The following is a 13,421-nucleotide window of genomic DNA, read 5'->3' as shown; positions in this document are numbered from 1 at the left end:
GACTTGGTTGGGGGAGGGGGGGGGTGGGAACTAAAAGATTTGTGGAGACCAAGTGGTTTGAACTGCAGTGCTAAATGATAAAGTAAAATCCTTAAAGATAGGGAAGCAATATAAAAATACAAAAAAAGTGAAATTAATAAAGAAAAAGGTAGAATTTTATCATAATTATCTGCATAATAAACTCACACTTTAATTCCTGTGTACACACCTGGCTTTAGGCTAGGTTCAAATGATTTCTTTAAAAATATGAGTGTGGCCATGCTGATTCATACTTAGGGGCTATCGTAGTGAGCAATTTGCTGGGTCAGATATTGCTGGATCAAATACTGAGCTACACTGTGAGCGTACTTACCACCATAGTGGGGACAGAGAGAAACCCAAAAGCATAGGACATGGTCCCATCCTTTAAGTACGCAAAAACTAGCCAGAGGCCAGTAGCAAAGAGAGGCAGTATCACATGATGATTAAACACTCAGAAGGAAAAACAAAACAAAACAAAAACACACTCATGCCTTAGGACCAAACTACTGGTGTTTCAATTCCAACTCTACCATTTAACCTCTGATGCCATGGATTGGTACCCATCTAAAAACTGGGCACAATAATAGTACCTACCTCTTAGGATTTTTGCATGGATTAAAAGACTGAATGAAAGGTGCACAGTCTATATTCAGTGAATGAATGAACAAGTTAATAAAATTTTACACACAGGTTTAGAAGGGCCTAACTTCTAGTTTAGTCTCCAAAACTACTTCTTTGCATGAGCTTGGACCAGTTACAAAATCATGGGCTTCAATTTCTCCTACTTAAAAGTAAGGGTTTAGGTGAAATTATCTTCTAACACATTATTATAGCTTTGGCTATAATTCTGTAATTACACATTCTTCAATGAATAGAGAAAAGGGGTATCTGTGATAGCCAGACACACAGAAGATTTTGTTAAGGAAGTAAAGGTGATCTACCTAGGGAATAGGGAAGAAATAAACAGGGAAGAGTAGAAAACAAACACATGAGAAGACAATGAGAAGGAAAAGAGCGGAGAAATTAAAGAAACTAAAAAGAGGAAGTTCTGACTTACTTGAAGGCTTCACCCAAGGGAGTATGAAGAAGTAGGTTTTTACATGAAGGATGAAACCTATGTGTATAAAGACTTGAAAGAAAGGCAAAAGAGTTCCCTTGTAAAGCCAGTAAGAACTAAGATCTCCTAAACATTTTTTGAGAAAGGGAATGACAATGTGAAAGCAGTGATTAAGGAAGATTAATTTGATAAAGTTATGCAAGATGAATTACAGGAAATGAAGATAATAAATTCAATTATTCTTTCTAAAATTGACTATTAATACTGTTCAAAACTAAATGCCATGAATGTTATGGCCACTTCAGAACTAGTTTCATTAGTCTGTAGCTATACCTCAAATTTTAGCCATATGTACTATTTTTCCCTATGTCACATGACTTAGTAAAGAATTCACAAAATTTTGTGGCATTTAAAAATTAAATACATCTGGGGCGCCTGGGTGGCTCAGTCGGTTAAGCGTCCGACTTCGGCTCAGGTCACGATCTCACGGTCCGTGACTTCGAGCCCCGCATCGGGCTCTGGGCTGATGGCTCAGAGCCTGGAGCCTGCTTCCAATTCTGTGTGTCCCTCTCTCTCTGCCCCTCTCCCGTTCATGCTCTGTCTCTGTCTCAAAAATAAATAAACGTTAAAAAAAATTAAATACATCTATCTACATATTTAGGTCAAGCACCATTATGGCAGATGTAAATAAAGCATTAAAATACTATCATTCTATCTACATGTCTCTCCCCAAAGACAAATGTAGTATGGATTAGCAAAATCTTACAAATTAAAAGAACGTGAGATTTCTGGAAAACATCAGTTTTCCTACTACAAGATATCCTAGCATGTGTAATGAAATAATTCTGCAACACTTGCAAACTGTCACTTAGCGTAAAAGAATAGAAAAGCAGACGTTAGAGATCAAGAACCACACTGTTCTTTGAGCCTCACTTGTGTTTCTCTCCTCTTCACATTAACAGAATAAGATTCAGCAATTCCTCAAGAAAGTTAGATAAATCTTAGCAGTAAAATCAGATGACTTATTTGCCCCTGGACACTTAGAAGAAAAAGAAGTTTGGGCAGTTTTCAACAATGTGGTTACCCTCCAGCCTTCATATTGAGATCCTGTGAGATCCTGTGAGAACAGGATGAATAAATTTGGAGCCACAGAACTTAATTTAACACAATTCAATAAACATTTTTTTATCACCATCATAAGCAAAGGAGACTAAGAAGACAAAGGAAAGAAATGTATGTTAAATATTAAATATATATTATATATATCCAACACCATATGGACACAACTTAAATGTTATCTCATTTATTTCATTTCTTTCTATTAAGAGATCTCTGATACTTTCCCAGTTGTACTGATTAAAAAAAAACACTTAAGTTCAAAGAACTAAAGAAACACATCTAAGGTCTCACAACTAAGTGATTGAGCCAAAATTTTAAAACAATTGTGCCTAGACTCCCATTTTCAGCCTCCATGGAATAACAGGGATCAGATTCACTCTCCTTCCTGAAACAATCAAAATACATTGAATAAGGTTTTCAAAATATTTGAAAACAAGGTTTACAAAACATTCAGCATCAAGCAGTGATGAATAGTGATCCCTGAGGAACAGAAAACAAAGTAAACCCTACAATCTGCCCCCCAGCTTACTGAATTGAGAGTTTCCAGACTACAGCATAGGAAGGTAGAAACCAGAGCTGAGACCCTGGGGAAACTAAGACAACTAGAGTTCACAGAACATGGTCTCAAAAAGGAGAACACTGCACAGAGAAAACTTGATAATATATAGAGGATCCCCTTCAATATTCAGCTGAGTACTGATAAGCACATGCATGGGAGGAAACTACAGGAACAGTACCACAGGAATGAGTAAGAGGTACAAGTGCCCAACACTTGCACAGAGCCAGGTATAGTTCCTAGTAAATCTTAAGATTCAAGGGGCATTACCATGTACAAACCCACTCTTATATGGCCAACATATGACACAGAAGGCAAGAATATACAATGAAATAAAAAAGTCTTCAATAAATGGCATTGGCAAAAACTGGACAGCTACATGCAAAAAAATGATACACGATACATAAAAATAAACTGAAAATGGATTGAAGACCTAAATGTGAGACATGAAACCACAAAATTCCTAACAGAAAACATAGACAGTAACCGTTAGCAACATATTTATGAATATGTCTCCTCAGGCAAAGGAAACAAAAGCAAAAATAAACTACTGGGACTATATCAAAATAAAAAGCTTTTGCATAACAAAGGAAAATTTCAATGAAACAAAAAGTCAACCTACCGAATGGAAAAAAATATTTGCAAATGATGTCTTATAATGACTTAATATCCAAAATATTTAAAGAATTGATACAACTCAACACCAAAAAAGGCAAATAATCCAATTAAAAGTGGGCAGAGAACTTAAATAGACATTTTTCCAAAGAACATGCAGATGGTCAACAGAAACATGAAAAGATGTTCAACATCACTATCAGGGAAATGCAAATCAAAACCACAATGAGATGTCACCACATACCAGTCAGAATGGCTAGTAGTAAAAAGACAAGAAATAACAAGTGTTGGCAAGGATGTGAAGGAAAGGCAATCCTTGTACACTGTTGGTAGGAGTGTAAATTGGTGCAGCCACTGTGGAAAATAATAAGAAATTCCCTCAAAAAATTAAAAATAGAAATACCACATGATCCAATAATTACAATACTGAGCATTTATCCACAGAAAACAAAAATACTAATTCAAAAAGATGTATGCACTCCTATGTTTACTGCAGTATTATTTACAATAGCCAAGATATGGAAACAACCCAAGTGTCCATTGATAGATCAATGGGTAAAGAAGAAGTTGTATATAAATGCAATGGAATGTTATTCAGCCATTAAAAAAAAAGGAGACCTTGCCATTTGTAACAACATGGATAGACCTACAGAATATTGTGCTATGTAAAATAAAAGAGACAAAGACAAATATCATATGATTTTGCTTATATATGGAATATAAAAAAAATGAACACACAAAAATACACTCATAAATACAAAGAACTGTGCTTGCCAGAGGGGAGGGGATTGGAGGGGATGGACAAACTAGATGAAGGGGATTAAGAGGTATAAACTTCAAGTTATGAAATAAATAAGTCATTGGAATAAAATGTACAGCATGTGAAACAAAGTCAATAATATTGTAATATAAATAAAACCCAAAAACAATAGAAAGAAGGAGATAATAAAGATTAGGGCAGAAATAAACAAAATAGAAACTAAAACACAATAGAGCAGATCAATGAAACCAGGAGGTGGTTCTTTGAAAAGATGAACAAAATCAATAAGCCTTTAGCCAGACTCATCGAAAAAGAGACAGAGAGCACTGGTATCAAATAAATCAAATCAGAAATGAAAAGGGAGAAATAACAACTGACACCACAAAAATATGAAAAATTGTAAAAGAATATTATGAAAAATTGTGTGGCAACAAATTGGACAACCTATAAGAAATGGATAAATTCCTAGAAACATATAACCTCCCAAAATTGTATTAGAAAGTGCTTGCTTCAGCAGCACATATACCAAAATTGTATCAGAAAAAAACAGAAAATTTGAACAGACTGATTACCAGAAATAAAATTGAATCAGTAATCAAAAAATGTCCAGCAAACAAAAGTCCAGGGCCGGACAGCTTCACAGGTGAATTCTACCAAACATTTAAAGAAGAGCTAATACCTAGTCTTCTCAAACTATTCCAAAAAATAGAAGAGGAAGGAAAGCTTCCTAATTCATTCCATGAGGACAGCATTACCCTGATCCCAAAACCAGATAAGGACACTGCCAAAAAACGTAACTACAGGTTAATATCTCTGATGAACATAAATGCAAAAATCTCCAACAAAATACTAGCAAACCAAACCCAACAATACATTTAAAAAAATCACTCACCACAATCAAGTGGGATTTATCTCTAGGATGGAAGAGTGGTTCAATATTCACACAAGTCAACCAATGTGATACATCACATCAACAAAAGAAGGCATAAAAACCATATGATCATTTCAATAGATGCAAATAAACATTTGGCAAAGTACAATATCCATTCATGATAAAAACCCTCAACAAAATAAGATTAGAGGGAAAATACCTCAATGCAATAAAGGCCATATATGAAAACCCACAGCTGACATCATACTCAATAGTGAACAACTGAGAGTGTTTCCCCTAAGGTCAGGAACAAGACAGGGATGTGCATTCTCACTACTATTATTTAACATAGTACTGCAAATCCTAGCCACAACAATCACACAAAAGGAAAAAAGGTATCCAAATTGGCAAGGAAGAAGTTAAATTTCACTATTTACAGATGACATGATACTATATATAGAAAGCCCTAAAGACTCCACCAAAAACCACTAGAACTGATCAATGCTTTCAGAAATGTTGCAAGATACACAATGTACAGAAATTGTGACATTTTTATATGCTAATAATGAAGCAACAGAAAGAGAAATTAAGAAAGTAATCCCATTTACAACTGCACCAAAGATAACAAATACCAAAGGGGTGAAAGACCTGTACTCTAAAAACTATAAAACACTGAGGAAAGATACTGAAGATGACATAAACAAGGGGAAAGATATTCCATGATCAGGGACTGAAAAAAACAAATATTGTTAAAATGCCCATATTCCTCAAAGCATCTAAAAATTTAATGCAACCCTTATCAAAATATTGACAACATTTTTCACCAAACTAGAAAAAACAATCCTAAAATTTGTACAGAACCAGAGAAGACCCCAAATAGCCAAAACAATCTTGAAAAAGAAAAGGCTGGAAGTATCACAATTCCAGATTTCATGTTATACTCCAAAGCTGTAGTAATCAAAACAGTATGGAACAAGCACCAAAACAGAAATATAAATCAATGGAATGGAAATAGAAAGCCCAGAAATAAACCCATGTTTACACGGTGAATTATTCTTCAACAAAAGAAGAAAGAATATGCAGTGGAAAAAAGGCTCTTTGACAAATGGTATTGGGAGAACTGGATGACTCTGTGCAAAACAACGAAACTGAACCACCGGCTTAGACCATATACAAAGATAAATTCAAAATGGAATAAGGACCCAATTGTGAGACCTGAAACCATAAATATCTTAGATGAGAACACAGGTAGTAATTTCACTGACACCAAACATAGCAATATTTTTCTAGATATATCTCCCGAGGCAAGGGAAACAGAAGCAAAAATAAACTATTGGGACTATATCAGAACAAAAAGCTTCTGGAGCACCTAGGTGGCTCAGTCAGTTAAGCATCCGACTTTGACTTGGGTCATGATCTCAAGGTCATGAGATCAAGCCCCATGTCTGGATCCATGTTGAGCATGGAACGTACTTAAGACTCTCTCTCTCCCTCTCTCTCTGCCCCTCCCCTCAAAAAAAAAAAAAAAAAAAGCTTCTGCCACAGCAAAGAAAACAATCAACACAACAAGAAGACAACTTGCTGAATAGGAGAAGATATTTGCAAATGACATCTTTGATAAATCGTTGTATCCAAAATATACAAAGAAATACAACCCAACACAAAAAAAGCAAATAATCCAATTAAAAAATGGGCAGAAGACATGAACAGATGTTTCTCCAAATAAGGAATACAGATGACCAATAGACCCATGAAAAGATGTTCAACATCACTCATCATCAATGAAATGCAAAGCAATTGAGATATCCCCCTCACAACTGTCAGAATAGCTAAAATCAACCACACAAGAAACAACAGGTGTTAGCGAGGATGTGGAAAAAGAGGAACCCTCCTGCACTGTTGGTAGGAATACAAACTGGTGCAGCCACTCTGAAAAACAGTATGGAGTTTCCTCAGAAAGTTAAAAATGGAAATACCTATGATCCAGTAATCATACTACTGGGTATTTACCCAAGAAATACAAAAACACTAATTCAAAGAAATACATGCACCCTCTGCTTACTGAAGCATTATTTACAATAGCCAAATTATGGAAGCAGCTGAAGTGTCTATCAATAGATGAATGGATAAAGAAGATGTGGTATATATACACAATGGAATATAATTCACCCCTAAAAAGAGTGAAATCTTGCCATTTGCAACAACATGGATGGAGCTAGAGAGTATAATGCGAAGGAAAATAAGCCAGTCAGTCAGAGAAAGACAAATACAATGATTTCACTAATATGTGTAATTTAAGAAACAAAGGAAAAAGACAAACCAAAACACAGACTCTTAACTACAGAGAACAAACTGATTGCTACCAGAGAGAAGGTAGATGGGGTGATAGGTAAAATAGGTGAAGGGGATTAAGAGTACACTAATCTTGATGAGCACTAAAGCACAGAATTGTTGAATCCGTACATTGCACACCTGAAACTAATATAACACTGTATGTTAACTATCCTGAAATTAAAATTTAAAAAATAATAATAAGGAGTACTGGCTGATTCAGTCTGTAGAGCATACAACTCTTGATCTTGGGGTCATGAGTTCAAGTCCATGTCAGGTGTACAGACTGCTTAAATAAATTATAGATAGACAGATAAATTGAGGAGGTTTCAAAAACAAACTGAAGACAAATCAAGACTTTCAGAAATACTAAAGCTAAAAGAATCCATCACTAGTAAACCAAAACTACTATAAAGGGTAGTCTTTCAAACAGAAGGAAATTATAACAGATGGAAATATAGATCTACACAAAGGAACGAAGAACACCAGAAATGGTAACTACATCAGTAAACATATCATTTTTCTTGTTATTTAAGTTCTTTAAAAAAGAACTGACTTTAAATAAAAATAATAATCTAGTGTTAGGTTTATAATACATATAGAAGTAAAAAAATGACAAACTAACACAAAGTTGGAGGAGAGATGGAAATCTACTATTTTAATGTTCTTAAACTATATGTAAAGTAGTATAATATCAATTAAAGGTAATCTTCAATATATTATATTAATAGACATATATTATGAACATTAAAGCAAAATAAAAAATACAGTTAATAGGCCAAGAAAGGAGATAAAAAAGAATCTTTTTTTAAAAAACTTCTAATAAGCCAAAAAAACAGGAAATCAAAATGGATAACTATATATGATGAAACAAATATAAAATGAGTAGCAAGTTGATATATTTATACCTAAGCATATCACTAATCATATTAAATATAAATGGCTCACATACCTCATTAAAAAGATTTTTAAGTAGATAAAGACAAAATAATTAAGACCCGACTACAAAAACACACCTGAAATCTAAAGACACAAATAAGGTAAAAGTCAAAAAACAAATATACTAAATAAAAGATGTGACATACTAATAGTAATACAAAGTAAGAATGGCTTTGTCTGACAATAAAAATTTGAGAGCAGACAATATTACCAGCAATAAAGATGGTCATTCCACAATGATAAAGGGATCAATTTATCAAAAAGGCATAACAATCCTAAATCTAAAAACACAGTTCAAAATAAATGAGGCAAAAGTAAAAAGATAAATAGACAACTCTCTCATTATAGCCAGAGATTTCAAAATCCTCTCAATATATGGCAGACAGAGAGAAGTCAATAAGGATATAAAAGATTTGAACACTATCAACTAGACCTAAACCACTCCGCCCAAATATTGCTAACACACACATTCTTTTAGAGTGCATACATATTATTTTCCAAAATGGATGGTATTCTATGACATAAAATAAGTATCAATAAATTTGGCAGCACTCAAGTCATGGAAAATTCATTCTCTGATGAAAAAGGATTAAATTAGAAATTGGTAACAGAAAGACATCTAAAAATATTCCAAAATAACTGGAATCTAACCAACATGCATCTAAGTAATACATGCATCAAAGAAGATACCAAAAGGAAAAGTGGAACACATTTTGAACCGAATGAAATATAAAGGACAACAGGTTAAAATTTATAAGACACCACTGAAGTAGTACCTATGGAGAAATTTATACCGTTAAATGTCTATATTAAAAAAAGAAGAAAGCTCTCAAATCAATGACCTCAACTTCCAAGTTAGGAAACTAGGAAAAGAAGAGTAAATTAACAAAGTTAGTAGAACTAAGAATATTATAATAATAAAGAAAAGCAATCAATGCAAACAACACAAAAATATTAAAATCTCATTCTTTGAAAAAAAAAGTGAATAAAATGAAAAAACCTCTACCCAGACTTATCACGAAAAGCAAAAAACAGTGAAGACACAAATTTAAAGTATCAGGAAGAAGGGGTGCTTGGGTGGCTCAGTCAGTTAAGCATCCAAGTTCAGCTCAGGTCCTGATCTCATGGTTTGTGAGTTTGAGCCCTGCATCACAATGGCTCTCTGCAGTCAGCACAGATCCTAGTTTGGATCCTCTGTCTCCCTCTCTCTGTGCCCCTACCCTGCTCTCATGCTCGCTCGCTTGCTTGCTCTCTCTCTCTCTCTCTCTCAAAAATAAACAAATATTTTAAAATATAAAAAGAATAAAGTATCATAAATGAGAGATAATTACAGACTCCACAAATATTAAAAGAAAAAAATAGACTATGATGGATAACTTTAGGCCAATAAATTTCACCACTTATATGAAATGGACAAAAAACACAACTTATCAAAGCTCACCTAAGCAGAAGTAATCTCAATAATCTTTTATTATTTTTATTACAAGAATGTTCCAGAACTAGATGGATTCACTGGTGAATTCCACTGAATACCTAACAAAGAAATAACACAAATTCCAAACAAACTTTTCCAGAAAACTGTAAAGGGAAGAGTATGCTCCAATTTATTCTTAAAGCCAGCATTAATTATGCTGATATCAAAATCCTGACAAAGCTATTACAATAAAAGAAAACTACAGACTAATGTATTTTATTAATGCAGATGCAAAAATTCTAAACAAAATTGTAGTAAATCTAATAATGTATAAAAAGAATAATACACCATGACAAAGTGGTGCTTTTATGAAGAATATCAGGTAAGTTTAGCATTTACAAACCAATCAAGGTAATTCACCATACTAACAATCTAAAAAAGCAAATTATATGATCATCTCAATAGACATACAAAGCACTTGACAAAATCCTATATCCATTTCTGATAAAACTCTCCACAAACTAGAAAAAGAAGAAAACTCCCTCAATTTGATAGTAGACATCTGTAAAAAACCTACAGCTAGCATTAGACTTTTGGTGAAAGGTTGAAAACTTTCCCCCAAAGATCAGGAAAATAGATGGATATCTATTATCATCACTTATGCAACACTGTCCTGGAGTTTCTAGCTGGCACAATCAGACAAGAAATAAAAGACATAAGTGAAATTGTATTTGCAAGACATGATTCACAAAAGTATATGCAGAAAATTTGATAAAATTTACACATACAAAAAAAAGCCACAGAACTTATAACTGTTTAGAAAAGTCTTAGAATATAAGATCAAAATACAATAATCAATTGTATTTTTATATGCTAGCAATGAAAAGTTGGAAATTCACATTTTAAAATAACATCATTTGCAACAGAACCCAAAACAATGAGGAATAAATTTGGCAAAACATGTGAAAGTGGTAAATAATAAAAATGTTACAACATTGTTGAGAGAAGACCTAAATAAATGGAAATACGTGCGCACACACACACACACACACACTCACACAACACACATACACACACACAATATTCATGAGTCAAATGACTCAATATTGCTAAGATATCATTTCTCCCCAAAGTGTCTATAAATATAATGAACTCTCATTCAAAATCCCAGCAGTTTTTCTTTGTAGAAAATGACAAACTGATTCTAAATTCATATAAAAATGAAAATGACGTATAATGGCCAAATACCTTCATATAAGAATAAATTTAGAGTACTAACACTACCTGATTTCAAGGCTCCTTATAAATCTATAGCAATCAAAATAGTGTAGTACTGACATAAAGATAAACCAGTTGATCAATGAAACAGATTAAGTGTTCAAATACAGATACACACTTATATGGAGAACTGATTTTTAACACAGTACAAACGCAATTTTGTAGAAATAGGAAAGTCTTTTCAAAAATTGAGCTAGAATAGTCCTAAAATTTTTATGGAAGCAGAAAAGACCCCACATAGCCAAAGTAATGTTGAAAAAGAAAACCAAACTTGGAGGCATCACAATTCCAGACTTCAAGGTCTATTACAAAGCTGTAATCATCAAGACAGTATGGTATTGGCACAAAAACAGACACATAGATCAATGAATAGAATAGAGAACCTAGAAATGGACTCACAAATATACGGCGAACGAATCTTTGACAAAGAGGAAAGAGTATCCAATAGAAAAAAAAAAGACCATTTCTTCAGCAAATGGTGCTGGGAGAACTAGACAGAGTCATGCAGAAGAATGAACCTGGACCACTTTGTTACATCATACACAAAAATAAATTCAAAATGGATGAAAGACCTAAACGTAAGACAGAGAACCATCAAAATCCTACAGGAGAAAACAGGCAGCAACCTCTTCAACTTAGGCCACAGCAACTTCTTACTTCACATGTCTCCAGAGGCAAGGGAAACAAAAGCAAAAATGAACATTGGGACCTCATCAAGAAAAAAAGCTTCTACATGGCAAAGGAAACTTCAATCAATAAAACTAAAGGCCAAACAACAGAATGGGAGAAGATATTTGCAAATGACATATTGGATAAAGGGTTAGTATCCAAAATCTATAAAGAACTTTCAAACTCAACCATCAAAAAACAAATAATCCAGTGAAGAAATGGGCCAAAGACATGAATAGACACTTTTCCAAAGAAGACATCCAGATGGCAAACAGACACATGAAAATATGCTCAACATCGCTCATTATTAGGGAAATACAAATCAAAACCACACTGAGATACCACCTCACACAGGTCAGAGTGGCTAAAATTTACAGCTCAGGATGTTGGCGAGGATGCAGAGAAAGAGGAACCCTTTTGCACTGCTGGTGGGAATGCAAACTGGAGCAACCACTCTGGAAAACAGTATGGAGGTCCCTCAAATATTTAAAAATAGAACTACCCTACAACCCAGCAATTGCACTACTAGGAATTTATCCCAAGGATACGAAAATGCTGATTCCATGGGGCATATGCACCCCAATATTTATAGCAACGCTATTAACAATAGTCAAACTAAGGAAAGAGCCCAAATTTCCATTGACTAATAGATGGATAAAGAAGATGTGGTATGTATGTGCATACACACACACACACACACACACACATACATACACACACACACACACAATGGAATACTACTTGGTGATGAAAAAGAATGAAATCTTGCCATTTGCAACAATGTGGATGGAACTAAAGGGTATTATGGCAAGCGAAATAAGTCAGAGAAAGACAGATATATGATTGCACTCATATGTGGAATTTGAGAAACACAACAGATCTGTTATTAACAGATTAATAACAGATATTAAATACAGAGAACAAACTGAGGGTTGCTGAAGGGGTGGTGAGTAGAGGGATGGGTTAAATGGGTGATGGGCATTAGGAGGGTACTTTTTGGGATGAGCACTGGGTGCCATATGTAACAGATGAATCACTGGGTTCTATTCCTGAAGCCAAGACTACACTGTACGTTAACTAACTTGAATTGAAATTAAAAAAATGATACAGGATGGGGAATCTGGGTGGCTTAGTTGATTAAGCATCTAACTCTTGGTCTCGGCTCAGGTCAGGCTTAGGCTCTGCTGTACAGGATCCTTTCTCACTCTGCCTCTCCCATGAGTATGTGTTCTCTCTCACTCTCTCTCTCAAAAGTAAACAAACTGGAAAAAAAAATGATGTTGGAACAACTGGACATCCATATGCAAAAACAAACCTAAAAACAAAGAACAATGAAACTCCAATCCATACCTCATACCATATACAAAAATTACCTCAAAATAGTTCATAAACCTAAATGCAAAACCTAAAACACTATAAAATTTTTTAGAAGAAAAACAGATTAAAAACCTTTGCAACCTTGGATTAGGCAAAAATTGTTAGCTACAACACTGAAGGCACAATCCATGAAAGAACAAAGTGATACACTGAACTTCATCGAAATAAAAATCTTCTTCAACATCATCAAAACTAAAAGGCAACTGACAGAATGGGAAAATATATTTGCTAACGACGTATCAGATAAAGGGTTAGTATCCAAAATCTATAAAGAACTTACCAAACTCCACACCCAAAAAACAAATAATCCAGTGAAGAAATGAGCAAAAGACATGAATAGACAATTTTCCAAAGAAGACATCCAGATGGCCAACAGACCCATGAATAAATGCTCAACATCACTCATCATCAGGG

Source organism: Panthera onca, chromosome B2 (genome assembly GCF_046562875.1).
Source record: "Panthera onca isolate mPanOnc1 chromosome B2, mPanOnc1 haplotype 2, whole genome shotgun sequence".
Taxonomy (NCBI): Eukaryota; Metazoa; Chordata; class Mammalia; order Carnivora; family Felidae; genus Panthera; species Panthera onca.
This window is presented reverse-complemented; position numbering follows the sequence as displayed.